Source organism: Euprymna scolopes, chromosome 1 (genome assembly GCF_053919585.1).
Source record: "Euprymna scolopes isolate OS-2025 chromosome 1, ASM5391958v1, whole genome shotgun sequence".
Lineage (NCBI taxonomy): Eukaryota > Metazoa > Mollusca > Cephalopoda > Sepiida > Sepiolidae > Euprymna > Euprymna scolopes.
The window spans coordinates 78,148,373-78,162,303 of NC_136482.1; the positions used below are offsets into that span (position 1 = coordinate 78,148,373).

Consider the following 13,931-nt stretch of genomic DNA (forward strand, 5'->3'; position numbering starts at 1 on the left):
AATTTCAAGTGTTTAGACTCAAAATTGGCGCGGGAGTTTCGTAGAGTTTTCAAAGGTCAAATCGTAGAACTTTGACCTTTTGACAGCCAAATGTTTGGCTGAAAACTGATTAAAAAGATTTTTCACAATCCGATGTTTTTGTCAAATCTTGAGTCAGTAGACTGAAATTGATTGAATAGTTTTGTAGGGAAATGTACACACATAGACATACACACACAGACAATTTCACTTTTATAGATATATAATCTCTATATAACAATGGTGAATTAATTTTTATTATAGTTAAAGAAACAGACAAAACACCTTGTACAGTCAAGTATGGATATTACAGTTCAATGGTATTTTGCTCTTACGTTGAAAATTTACAAAATATAATGTGATATTTGTAATAGTAACAAAGATTTAAAGTGTATGATTGATTGAAATATTTATTTTATCCAGTATGTGCAATTACGACGACTATTAATCTTTGGGTGAGATTTTGAAAAGTCGTGTGTAATTTGTATGTGACAACGAAATTCTATGCCATGACTAAATTCCATCGAATCTATATTGATTACGCATTTCTTGAATTTGGGAATGTATTTATATATAATTACCTCCGGTTATGCATATAATCACATATTTAATGATGCGTGCTCAGAATTTAATGTTTACGTGAGTTCTTATTTAGTAGATCTACACATGCGCAGTGGCTGATATTGTTCTAGTGACTCTACGTACGTATACTCCTTTCAGTATAGATTATTGAAACATTTAGAATATAATTATTTCCGGCTGATTTAACAACTGATATATATTTCTGCCAGACAGATAAGATGGTCTGTGTTAATCGCCAGCGTAGATAATCTTTTAATGGTCTTCTGGTATTCGTGAACAACCATTTAAGCCATCCATGCACTTCCACCGGATTTCTGCACATCGTAAAATGGACGGAGATTTAGTAGAGGTCAAAGTACTGACGTCATAAGCCGATGATAAGAGATAAAATGGATGAGCAATCCAGAGAGACAAAGAAAAGAGAAAAATAACGGGAGTGAGAGAGAGAGAGAGAGAGAGAGGGAGAGAGAGAGAGAGAGAGAAAGAGAGAGAGAGACAGACAGACAGACAGACAGACAGACAGAAAGTTCATAAAAACAGACAGGGCGGAGGGATTATTAGTGAATTCTAATCGATAATAATTTTGTGTTGGTCAAAGAGAAAATGTTCAACTATATTCCGATCTGAGATTAATTTAAATGATAATAATATAATACTATACTATTAATTGCGTCCCTCTATGTATTGTTTCCTAACGCCAGCAGAATTAGACAAAGAGTTAAAGGGATGCTTCAGCTCCTGAAAAAAGAGCATATTTGATATAGACAAAAATTACCAATCGTCTTAGTTTGGAAGGATTTCAAATTTACTAACAGAGGAAAGAAAATATGAATTGTAGTATCAGATAATATATTATACTTTACTCAATTTCTAAAAAAATCAGTGTTGCTTCTTTAGGTTGAAAATATTTTCTGTTTAAGTTGAAAGCAAAAAACTAACTGCTAATATTTTTAAAGTCCAAAATCAAGCGATACTGAAATATTTTCTATTTAATATATATATATATATATATATATATATATATATATATATATATATATATATATAGAGAGAGAGAGAGAGAGAGAGAGAGAGAGAGAGAGAGAAAGAGAGAGAGAGACAGGCAGACAGAAAGACAGACAGACAGACAGACAGACAGACAGACAGAAAGAGACTTACAGCGTCGGATAATAAATTCGCCCGAAAATGAATTAAATACATGTAGAATGCGAAGGAAAAGCTTAATGGTTACAATGAATAAGACCTGAATATTGTTGCATTTAATCAATAGATCTTATGTATCGCTAAATACATTGTATTAAAAGTTGAAAGACTGAAGAATATTGCCCGGTCATAAAATACGCTTAAATATTATATTTTAATTCATGTAGATTTTGTATTTAATATTATAGCACTAAATCTCCATCGATTATTATATTGTACCTAGTGATTCCAAAGGTCAAAAGGGACTAGTGTGCCATCAGCTTTAATAGAAACCAAATGTATTTAACCAGCCTTACCAGTTACCATATGATTTAAATCTTTACATATAAAAAGCTGACAAAAAATAACGTTGTTGACCTATAACTTTTAATTAGACCATGCGAACAAAGAGGGGACACAGGTATATTCGATTTACATGAGGCCAAGTTTCAGAGTTTTTAATTCAAGTTTGACTCCTTATAATATCTTTTACCGGGTAAAAACAAATTCGAACGATTGCTACATTCCAAATATCAAATTAAAATCTGTATACAAAATATTCAGAGAAGAGTTTGGTAGAGTAGTTTTGCACACCCACACACACTAAGTTTTACAATAAGTTATATATATATATATATATATATATATACATATATATTCACTATGCTAGAACGTGTGTAGAAACAATGCATTAATAGAATTCATCGTAATAGTGAGCTAAAACTATTAATCTAATAAAAATTAATAAATAATAAATACGTAATATTTAGACGCTCGTTTTCCAAAGGAATATCCAAATTAGTCGCTCACATATTCAGGATTGAGTTAAATAAGAAGATGCGTTTTACTAAATTTTAAATCGAAATTTAATACTAATGTAATGTCACAGCGAGAAAAAAATCTGTTTCATGGATAGGTAGATAATACATTTCTATTAAGCACTTTTCGTACATTTTAGATCGAGTGGAACACTAGCAGTATCAGAATTTTTGTAGGAATTTTTGACACCCCTAACACGAAACTGCGAATACAATATAAAAATCTCGTAATTTCTATGTTAAAAGTGGGTTATTTATTTTCTTTATGTGTTATACTTCCAAAATAAACTATTACAGTTGTTTTAAAAGTAATAGAAATATTTTTTTTTTAAAAACAGTAATGAATTTTCCGAACTCAATATTTTTCATTTTTTAAACTTTAAAAATCTATCAAAATTTTTTTATTGATTCTATTTTTACGATATTTTCAGAGTCAATGTGAAATTTTATGTTCTTTCCAATAAACAGAATATAATATTTTAGACAAACGTTTTTTTTTTCAATTCACGCCCCCCAAGTGGCACCCATTTTGAAATGTCTATTAAAAAGTAAATAATTAATTTATGTCGGGGAGTTTTATATATCACAAATTGAAGAGAAAAGGTCAATAAATAATATATTCAAATTTAAAACAAAAAAAATCGCTTTTTTAGAAATTTACCTGTAAAGTCCGAAGTTTAAAACCTTATTTTATAAGAACACATTGCTTTTTTTGTCTTTTTTTTGTCTTTTTTTTTAATGAAACCTTGGTCCTTGCTCCTTTAATTGAAAAATAATTAGGGCTTGAATTACATTTTTCGAGGAGTTATAAGCTTGGCAAGACAGGGGGTCGAATAATTCACGCCTCCCATTTTGAAATGTCTATTAAAAAGTAAATAATTAATTATGTCGGGGAGTTTTATATATCACAAATTGAAGAGAAAAGGTCAATAAATAATATATTAAAATTTAAAACAAAAAAAATCGCTTTTTTAGAAATTTACCTGTAAAGTCCGAAGTTTAAAACCTTTTTTTTTTTTTAAAAAACACATTGTTTTGTTTTGTTTTGTTTTCTAATAAAACCTAGGTCCTAGCTCCTTTAATTGAAAAAAATAGGGATTGAATTACATTTTTCGAGGAGTTATAAGCTTGGAAAGATGGGGTGGAATTATTCACTATTTTCACGAAATTTCTGAAACTGCTAGTGAAACACTGTGCTTAATATGCATCACGTGGCATCATACTGGTAAATAAAATGATGCAAATAAACGAACGTTTCTCGGTGTTCAAATCGGGTAAAATATTAGACGATAGGGATGATTTCCCTTTCTACATATTGTTACGGGAAAATCGAGCATAATGCAGAAGTGATCATTTCCCGCCCCTCTCTTTTTAAATTCATTTTGAATATCTGTCGGCAAAACAGCCCCACCCCATCCTATTGCTAGCGAAACATTCAGCAAAGAAATATATACGCGTTAATCGTAGAAGAAAGCGAGATAGACACCCCATCCCCATCCTCTCGCCAAGTCATTCGTCAAAAACACGTGCCAAGGTCACAACGAGAATCCATCCAGACACCCCACCTTGACCCCAAAACGAAGCAGCGTGCAGGCAAAAGAAGAAGAGAAAAAGAAATATATTTTTGGCGGGAGTGACGTTGGAGACAAAAAAGGCAGTTTTCAAAAAGTAATGGAGCTGATCACATCGTCGAACGAATGTCGATAATAAGAATGCGACAGACACCAGCCAACATAATTTGCTTGATAACTTGGAAATTCACTCGATTTAATCCTTATTGCCGGAGCCGAAAAAGGAATACAGAAAAACAATAAAATACCTTGGCTCAAAAACATCGGAAGGAGATATATCCTCGAGTGCAAAGGACGCGTTGAGCAGCAGCAACGCGAACTGCGCGGCGAAATGGCGTTTATCTCAACTAAACCTTATCCCTGGGACCGAAAAGGGAATTAATCAGAACTACGAAATCATCTTGATTCAAAACATGGGAAAGATACAACCGAACGTCGGTTGTTGAGGAAACAAGCAAGAAAGAAATATGATGGAAGACGAGTGAACAAGCGAACTTCGAAGGATGACGACTCGCGCGTTGGCGAAATGGAACTGCCTCACTTTATAACATCAGAATATTCAATTTTATCGGATACCTAATCATCGGTTGAAAGCACGTCTTCGCAGTTAAGTACTATTCAATACCCCCCCCATCTCACAAATGTCGACTTATTGGACTGAACTGTTTTTATTTTTATTTTGAAAGATTTCTACTGCCTCAAATAATCTAACCAGTTTCCATACAAAAAAAAGGAAAAGATAAAAAGAAAAGGGACGGAAAGAAGAGAAGTTTTCTTAAGTGTTGCTTTTTGAACCGTTGGACATTGCATTTTTTCTCATTATTATTTTTCTTTTACTATTTTGTATTGATTTTTGAAGTTTTAACGCACAATGAGTGACATGCGTATAATATATATACATCCATGTTGTTCCGTTATTCATTGCCTGGTATTTCGTCAACCGTGACTTTTATATAAAAACATTCCACGTAGAAAACGCTGTCCAGAACCTGGGTAAATGCTACTCAGTTTTAACAATTTTACGTCCGACACGCACATCCATTACATATAATATTTATTTTATTTTACGATACGTTTCGGGGTTTTCCAATCGAGACGTATCGTCACGATATTAATTGAGTATATTCCTTGGTGTTAGGCTTATTTTTTTTTAAATTAAACCATGAACACAATTAAAAATGAAGAGATGTATTCAGTGTTTCGCTTGCACAGTTTTACGTGTTATCATAAAATGGAAACTAGCTTGCTAATTTTTAGCGATTCTAAATATGTCACATGATAATGTTGTGTGTTCTTTGTAATTAGGTATTTACTCTTCTGCAATCAAATCTTTATTTACATTATTCGCATTCAATGTGTGCAGCTTTCTACACAACAAACACTTTCTCACAGACTAAATTATCGGTAGTGTCTCGTAACGACTCTCTCATCTATGACGGTATCGCACGGGTAATAAAACATACCCTTGTTCAAAAGAAGGACAGTATATGTAAGATGACCGGACAAGTACTACACATTGACGGTCAAATAAAAATATGAATATCATAAGTGTTATAACATCTTTGGTAACATAAACATGAAGAAACCATAACATATATATATATATATATATATATATATATATGCTAGCAGAAGTACCCGTCGTTGACTGGGTTCAAAAAGAACCTACAGAAAATGGACTGTGATTGATGAAAGTATGATAGGTTATGAAAAGGTGGGGGTTGTAAAGAGATGGGTTTTGATACTCAAAAATTTTACCCTAAGCAAATATGATGAAAGTAAATAAAATTTTCGCGAAAATATATTTTTTATATCAACTTTGTTTCCATTCGTAGCCAAGAGTGACCAACAAAATTATGTTTCCTTACAAAGAGAAAATTATTATATATATATTAATAATATAAATATACAAGAAATAAATGTTACCATAGTCAATAAAAGTTACTTTTATGGTAGAAATGTTCATTGGTTTGTATTTTTATGTAGTTTGTAAAAAAAAAATATTTTTTAATTCAACGGTTTAAAAAAAATCAAAATGCCAGCGACTTTGAAATGAAGAGCCCCCTTTTCAATTTGAAGGAGGGGCACCTGAGCATTCTGTGTTAACACTTTAAGAGAGTTCCGTCAACGTAAGGAATATTTATAAACATATTTTAATGTTTTCCGTTATTTTGTGCTTGAGGAATCTTCGATTACGGCATGTGTAGTTTATATAAAAATTAATTTAAATAGTTATCGCCTCAAATTTCGTTTTAATTTCGGTTCGCTGAAATTATTTCAAGTATTAAAACTATTTCAAAACAAAACAAAACATGAAATGAACTTTTATTGACCATGGTAACATTTATTTACTGTATATTTATTTTAGGGTAGTCGTTTGCTGGATTTTTTTGCTACACACTCTTACTAAATAATATCGACGAAATATCAAAAAACAAAGAAACAAAAAAAGTTTAATGAAGCTGTACTTACTTTAATAAAATAATCCGAAAAAGCGAAATGGGATATTTTAAAAGTAAACACGTAATTACTTTAGTTTTATTAAGCAAGGAATCGATATGAATATGAATAAGAAGTAAATGGCACCCTTTTCAAGCAGAACAGCTTTGTTTCAGTTTTACAGTATTAAACGGTATAGTATTGCGCCGTCGGATTCATGGTTGTACTATTGTAATGTAAATAACACGCAGAATGGATTGTAATCAACTGAATTCCTTCTAGTACATTGACAAAAAAGCTTAAACAAATATATGAATAAAAATAAAAAGGTTATGTAAATGTTTTTATAAAGACACGTAATCACATGAGCAGGATTGTTTCCTTCTTTTGACACGATAACAAGTAACGTTCTTATTTTTTATTATTTATCTATTTTCGGAACAGTGCAACGTGCAAGTGGAGACGAAAAAAAACAGAGTTATGCAAAATTCGTATCGAGAATTGTCTACAGTTCCGACTTTTTTTTTTTTTTTTGGGCTTTCACTTTAATAAGAACGTGAATTTATGAGGTGAATTTATTCGACACATGATTCAACTCCAAAAATTAAATAAATGCTAACGTGAATTAAGATTAAAGTTAAGTTGTTATAGTTGACTCTCGCCCCTTTTAAAAACCTTGTTAAACTTTGTGATATATTTACATTCTATGGGGGTCAGGCGCGAACGAACACCCCATAATTTTATTATACCATATTTCTTCAAACCGAAACAGTATTATCAAAATATACTTACACACATAGATATGAAAAGTCTTTTATTATAGTTTGTGCCTATTTTCATTCTATGGAGGCCAGGCGCGAACGCAGACCCCACAGTTTTATTATATCATCCCTATTTAAGTTAAAACATATTTATCAAAGTATTCTTATGTACATCTATAAAAAAAAACACTTGTAAACGTTTTTATTTTTAATTTTTTATTTTCCATACATTGTGGACTAGGCGCGAACGCAGACCCCACAATTTTAATGAACCACCGTTCTGCCAGATAAAACATATCCATTCCTATGTCTCAATACATCTATCATTATATGTAATCAGTTTTTTTTTTAAATAGTCTACCATATAGGAGCCTATTCGTGACCAGACACACACACATACGTTCAGCTTTATATTATAGATATATATAGAAACTTGTAAGTACAAAAGGTTTAAATAATGGGTATTTCTTAACGCCTTATATTGCTTTTCGTTGTGATCAAAATATGTTCTTCCGTACATAGTACAAGACTTTAGAGTAACTTCAGAACTTTCAGTTTCAGCATTTGGAGGGGTAATGACTCGTGAATTAATCGTGGAAAGTATGTTCACTGATTGGGATTATGTTGTTCAGGTCGGTAATATTTTCTAGTGGAATAATATGTTCATCTTACTTTTGTGTTCACCTCTTAGAGTTTTTCTGTTATTATTTCGAGGGGGTTAACAGTTTGATTGATGGTTCACTTGTTTTCCTATCGTCCTTTATCGGTTTTGTAAACTCATGGTCAATCAATTTCTATAATTACAATCTTTATATACATCTCTATTACAGCAGTGAATGCTAATTAGGGTTGTTAACAGGGTTTCACTTTTATTTAACTCGATAGTGGTAGTTTGTTAAAATATCAATACTGAGGTCTAAAAAACGTTTATTGTTTTATATGATTCGTTTAAAAATTACATTTTTATTAGTTTACGCACGAAACTGACTAATAAATATATCTTTAATACACGAATTTATCCCTTAAATGTGTAGCGCTTATACTATCTTGATAAGTTTGTTTTGTTAAAGGTTATTACGTATATATATATATATATATATATATATATATATATATATATATATATATATATATTATGTATATATATGTATATATGTATATGTATGTATATATATATATATATATATATATATATATATATATATATATATATCGGGGAATAAAAAGTAAAGGTCTAAAGAAGGTTATAAAACAAAATGTCCAAGTCGTACACTTAGAGAATAAACATATCATTCACATTTATGGTACCACATCTAAGACAGTAAACGACCAAGTTCTCTCGAATTCTCTCTCCTCTGATCTTGAGCACGTAGTACAATGGGGAAAGGAGTGGCTGGTTACTTTTAATCCATCTAAAACCAAGCTTCTCTCTTTACATCATCAACATTCTAATCCACATTTGTCATCAATTGAAATGAATGGCTCTCGTCTTCAGGAGGCCTCAAGTTTTGACAAGCTTCTGGGCTTGACCATTACTCCTGATCTTAAATGGAACACGTATATCAAATCTGTTGCCAAGGCCGCTGGAAAAATGGTGGGATCTTTCTATCGATCCAGTAGATATCTCACTGCTGATGCTATTCTCTATCTATATAAGAGCCAGGTACGTCCAAGGATGGAATACTGTTGCCACATCTGGGCAGGAGCTGCTAGAAAGGACTTGTCCTGCCTTGATAGAGTTCAAAATAGACTTCGTAGCCTCGTAGGAGATGTCCTTTTCTCCTCCTTGCAACCTCTATCTCACAGAAGAGATGTTGCGAGTTTGTCTCTGATGTATCGTTATTTTCATGGAAAGTGTTCAACTGAGCTTCAATCTATGGTCCCCCCTCGCCAAACTTTCACAAGAAACACTCGTCTAGCTGTAAACACTATCAATAATTTCCCCCACTCTTTATCTGTGCCTAAACCTAAACGTAGATTCCATGAACAAAGCTTCTTTCTTAGAACCGCACGCCTGTGGAATTGTCTTCCGTTTTCCTGCTTTCCGGCTGACTACAATATGGTTGTGTTCAAGTCTAAAGTAAATAAGTTCTTGATGAGCCGTTCCATATAAGTTATTAAATTTACCAAATTTTCATTACTAATGATTACTATATTGACCAATTTCTACTGTACACTCTTTAACCCTTATCCTTGAGTGGCATCTGGGCCTTGATAATGCGGTGATGCCTTTGTAAAAAAAAAAAAAAAAAAAAAAAAACATAAAAAATGCTACTGTTCATAACTGATTACAAAATGCCTAATACTAATACATTCGCAACTATTATTTATTTGAAGGAAAATACGTAGATAGAATAGAAAAATAACAGAAGACCTAAGCATCTAATATGAGGAATTAGCATAGAAAACCCTTTAACTTGTTCCTGGACTTTCATTCACACACACACACACACACATTTGCATAAAGATCGAGACAGGAAGTAAGATCGATAGAAAGAAAGAGGGAGGAAAAGAATGGCTGATTATGAAAGAAATAGAAACGAACTGACATACAGAAATAGAGTGAGTGACAGCGAAAAAACAGAGTCTGAAATGTTAACGTTTTATGGCGAAAATAGTTCTGAAGCGATTTCAATTTGGACGTATACACAAACAGACGAAAACTTTATAAATATATTATTGTTGCGTCTGCACATTTCATAACATTATTTTTATATTCTTTATTATTATTCTTTCACATCATCCTTTCTCCTGTTAGTGGTTTTTGTTGTTGTTTTTTTGCTCTTGTTAATAGCTGGTGAATAATGTATCGATTTGTGACTTGATGCGTCAAGCAAATGCCATTTCCTTAAATTTAAATCCGCCTTCAGAATTCCAGGTTCCTGTTACAAGAGAAATCGGCACATTTACCTTCTCCACCCTTCACTTAGCTTTCCTTGTTTTTGTTCATTTTCCCCCTACCTCAAGTCATTTCTTAATTGTACTTCCTTTCGTTATCTCTTTCAAGTGCCGAATACTTTTGAATCTATTGAAGCGCTTCGGTACGTTGGCTTCGGCTACCGACCAATTAAATCTGAGCTCTAAGCCGAAATCAATCTTCGAAAAAGACTCCACAAGCTTTTGCTGTTTCTTAACGTTAGAATTCACATCAATCCAACCGAAACGTACACAGATACCAACAGCGAAGGAATATGATTCAAAGAACCCTTAAACACATTCAGGTTAGTTTTCCTATTATTATGATTTGCCATATTATTATTATTATTATTATTATTATTATCATTATTATTATTATTATTATTATTATTATTATTATTATTATTCTAAATAGTAGTAGTAATACTATTGTTATTATTTCTATTCATACTATATTTTTATGAATATATGTTTACTGTATTTTCTTATAAAAGGCGTTCAACATCTTTTATAATCTGGTTCGGTGAGAATAAGCACATGCAAACCCAACTTTTACAACAAATAAATAAAGGCTATTTCATAATTCATGCAAAAATCCTTCTATAAATCTAAGGTTTATTTTCGGCAGCCCTATAGTCTTCGCATCTATTCTATGGAAAATATTTCTGCCAAAAGGGCCTAAACTGTTGTTTGTTGAGTGGATTCTATACATCTCCTATTTAATTGTGACTATTTCTTAACCTTGAAGTTATATTTTTAGCTGCTTAAATAAAGTAGCGCCATACCTTGTATGGAGAGATTCTATAAACAAAAGAAAAGGTCGTACATACACTAAACGAGATGTCAACAAGGCAGTAAATGTTCACTAAAGTAAAGTTGCTTGGCAGCAGAATTAATCACTAGATATACACTCGTATATGGTCTATTCATGGATAATTTCTGAGACGGTAAAATGCATTTTCTCAAATGTATACTTGCCCATACTAGCATCCGCCCTTGGGTGAAAAATTATCCACCCTTTTTTACCAATAATCTACCATGCCCATAGAATTCCAACTTGATCTACACAGACTTTATTTGTAGCCTGAAAGTACGTTTACTCCAAACATGATCAAACAAGCACTTAAAGAAAGCAGTTTGATTGTTTATTGTTTTGTAATCATAATTCTTTTACAGCAGAAAAACAGAAAACTATTTTATTTATAGTAAACCGAACGATTATTTTAAGATCCTTGTTTATGATATATATATATTTATGATATATATATATATATATATGTATATAAATGTGCGTATATATATGCACACACACATATATATATATTTATATATATATATATAAATATATATATATATATATATATATATAAGCTAACCGGATAAATTTTATTTCTATTTGTAAATATTGTCAGATTATTAGACATTTAAAAATGAATAAAGTATCATCTGCAATACTTTAATGAACACATTATAATTTCGTTAAAACAATGCTTAATCTATTAAAAAGCGTAATTGTTTGAATAGACATATCAAGGTTAAAAAATGTTTAACAATTACATCCTTCTCTCTCTCATTCTCTCTCTCTCTATTTGTATATATATATATATATGTATATATATATGTATGTATATATATAATTATTTACTATAATAATTAAATACATACATACACTAGTGTTTCATCCTTTCGGGTATCATCAGTTCAAGGTGTCACGATAATCAGCAGTGGGTTTGATATTACAGTGGTGCTTTTGAAATGAATGTTACTGTTTAGAGAACAAATGAATCATATTACTTGACTTTTGCATTATAAACTATAATTCATGCAATTATATATATATATAAGAATTTTGTCATAAAATAAACAGTAGCCTCTCTGGAGTGAAATATAGATTACAATTGACTGTGGACTAAGTCATTGCGAGTAAACATGTGAAGCTTCTTAACGATGTACCGCGATGGGTCCCATACTAGAGCAGGCAATTATCCAATGTGATTGAAAAATAGGCGATTTCATCGATATCGATGACTAAAAATATGAATATGAAACATTCATTGATCATCAATCAATTCCGGGCAACATCAGACTCTCCTACTAGTATATGATAAATCGAACTGATATGAATACCAAAGGACTTAAAAATGTGTTAGTTTAACCATAAGTGATGCTATGCAACGATATTGAACAAGAAATACTAAGTGTATTAACAAAATAATGTTCGTTTCATCTGTCTACAAAGAAGTAATTTGTGTTGCAAAATCAAACGTGTTTGAATATCTGCATATGTTTTATGGTGCTCATCTTATTTTATCTATTTTATCTATATTTTTAGCCTGTCATATTTATCTCGGATTTATCTTTCTAGAGATGAAATTATTTGGAAGCAATCCAAATTGTTTTGCAGAAAAAAAACATTAGAAGGACTGTTTAAAAACTGAGATAATATAACCCTCGTATAACAATTTTCATCGGCAGAGTATGACTCATACACAAATGAACATATGTCTAACATATTAAAGATGATTTTGTATTGAAGGGCAAAGTAGTTGTATTAAATATAGAGAGATGTATTATATATATATATATATATATATATATATACATATATATATATATATATATATATATATATATATTATCCGTAGTATAATAATAAATAAACATGTAATGAAGTCAATAACAAGAATAAAACAACAAAAATGAAATGTTATCATAAATATAGTAATGAAATAAAGTTTAAATATGTAGTTTATGATCATATATTTAAAAACCGTTAAGTTATTTCATTTCGTATGCTTGTCTTTATATTTAAAGGAAATTGTTCGTTCAATCATCAAAATCCTAGTTCTTAATATTATCTTAATATTATCATTTCTTAGTGTATTTATTTCAAAATGAATTGTTTCAAAATCAATATATGTCACCCTTTCGACGAAAACTGAATTGTAGTGAACAGAACTCAAGTGTGACATTTTATTGATATGAAATATATTAAGTTAACAATTATTTCGACTGGAAACAGATAGAGAATATTAATGATCTGGAGAGACTATGTAAAATAATCATTAAAATGTTGGTTTTATTTATTCAAACAATATTTAATTGACATTTAAAATTATTAATACGAATATAAGCACTGTCGTCCTAATAATAGTGACCCGCAGATACATTTATCATTTTAGAAAAAATACTAATAATATTCAGAGTAAATACTACAAATGTTCATAGCAATTATTATAGAATCACCACGCGACGCTGATAAAAGAAAAAATATCCCCATTGGAATAAGGTTAATCCATTAACTATTACATGTTGTTATATATTCAGTAGAACCCTGGGACACGGCATTAAAATTAGTAACGAAATGCAGTACAGTATATAATATACATGTATATAATACAAAGAAAATTATAAATAACACCTTAAGGCGGGGCAAATATCGTAACAAGTGTCCGGAAAAACGTCGCATTCCACATCGTTACCTGAAAAAAGCCGTATAGGGTCACCGTATCCCGGAGTTCTTTTTTACTAATATATATTCTGATAATAAATATTAATTAGTGATAGTAACAGTAATAGTATTACCAATATTCATAACAATATTGTCAATAGATACGAGACATGTTGTAAAATAATACTTCTAA

At 30.9% G+C, this 13,931-nt stretch overlaps 1 protein-coding gene and 1 long non-coding RNA gene across 3 annotated transcripts in view; one reads left to right on the top strand and one right to left on the bottom strand.

Annotated features, from left to right (window-relative positions):
- LOC145242245 (glutamate receptor 2-like) overlaps positions 1-13,931 on the bottom strand; it is an 815,605-nt gene that overhangs the window by 129,297 nt on the left and 672,377 nt on the right. The gene's annotated exons all lie outside the window — the stretch shown is intronic.
- Positions 9,896-13,931, top strand: part of LOC145242162 (uncharacterized) — a 103,900-nt gene continuing 99,864 nt past the window's right edge. For both annotated transcript variants that reach the window (XR_013862665.1, XR_013862668.1), the window contains exon 1: positions 9,896-10,592. This is a non-coding gene — a long non-coding RNA (uncharacterized LOC145242162). The remainder of the gene's footprint in view (positions 10,593-13,931) is intronic.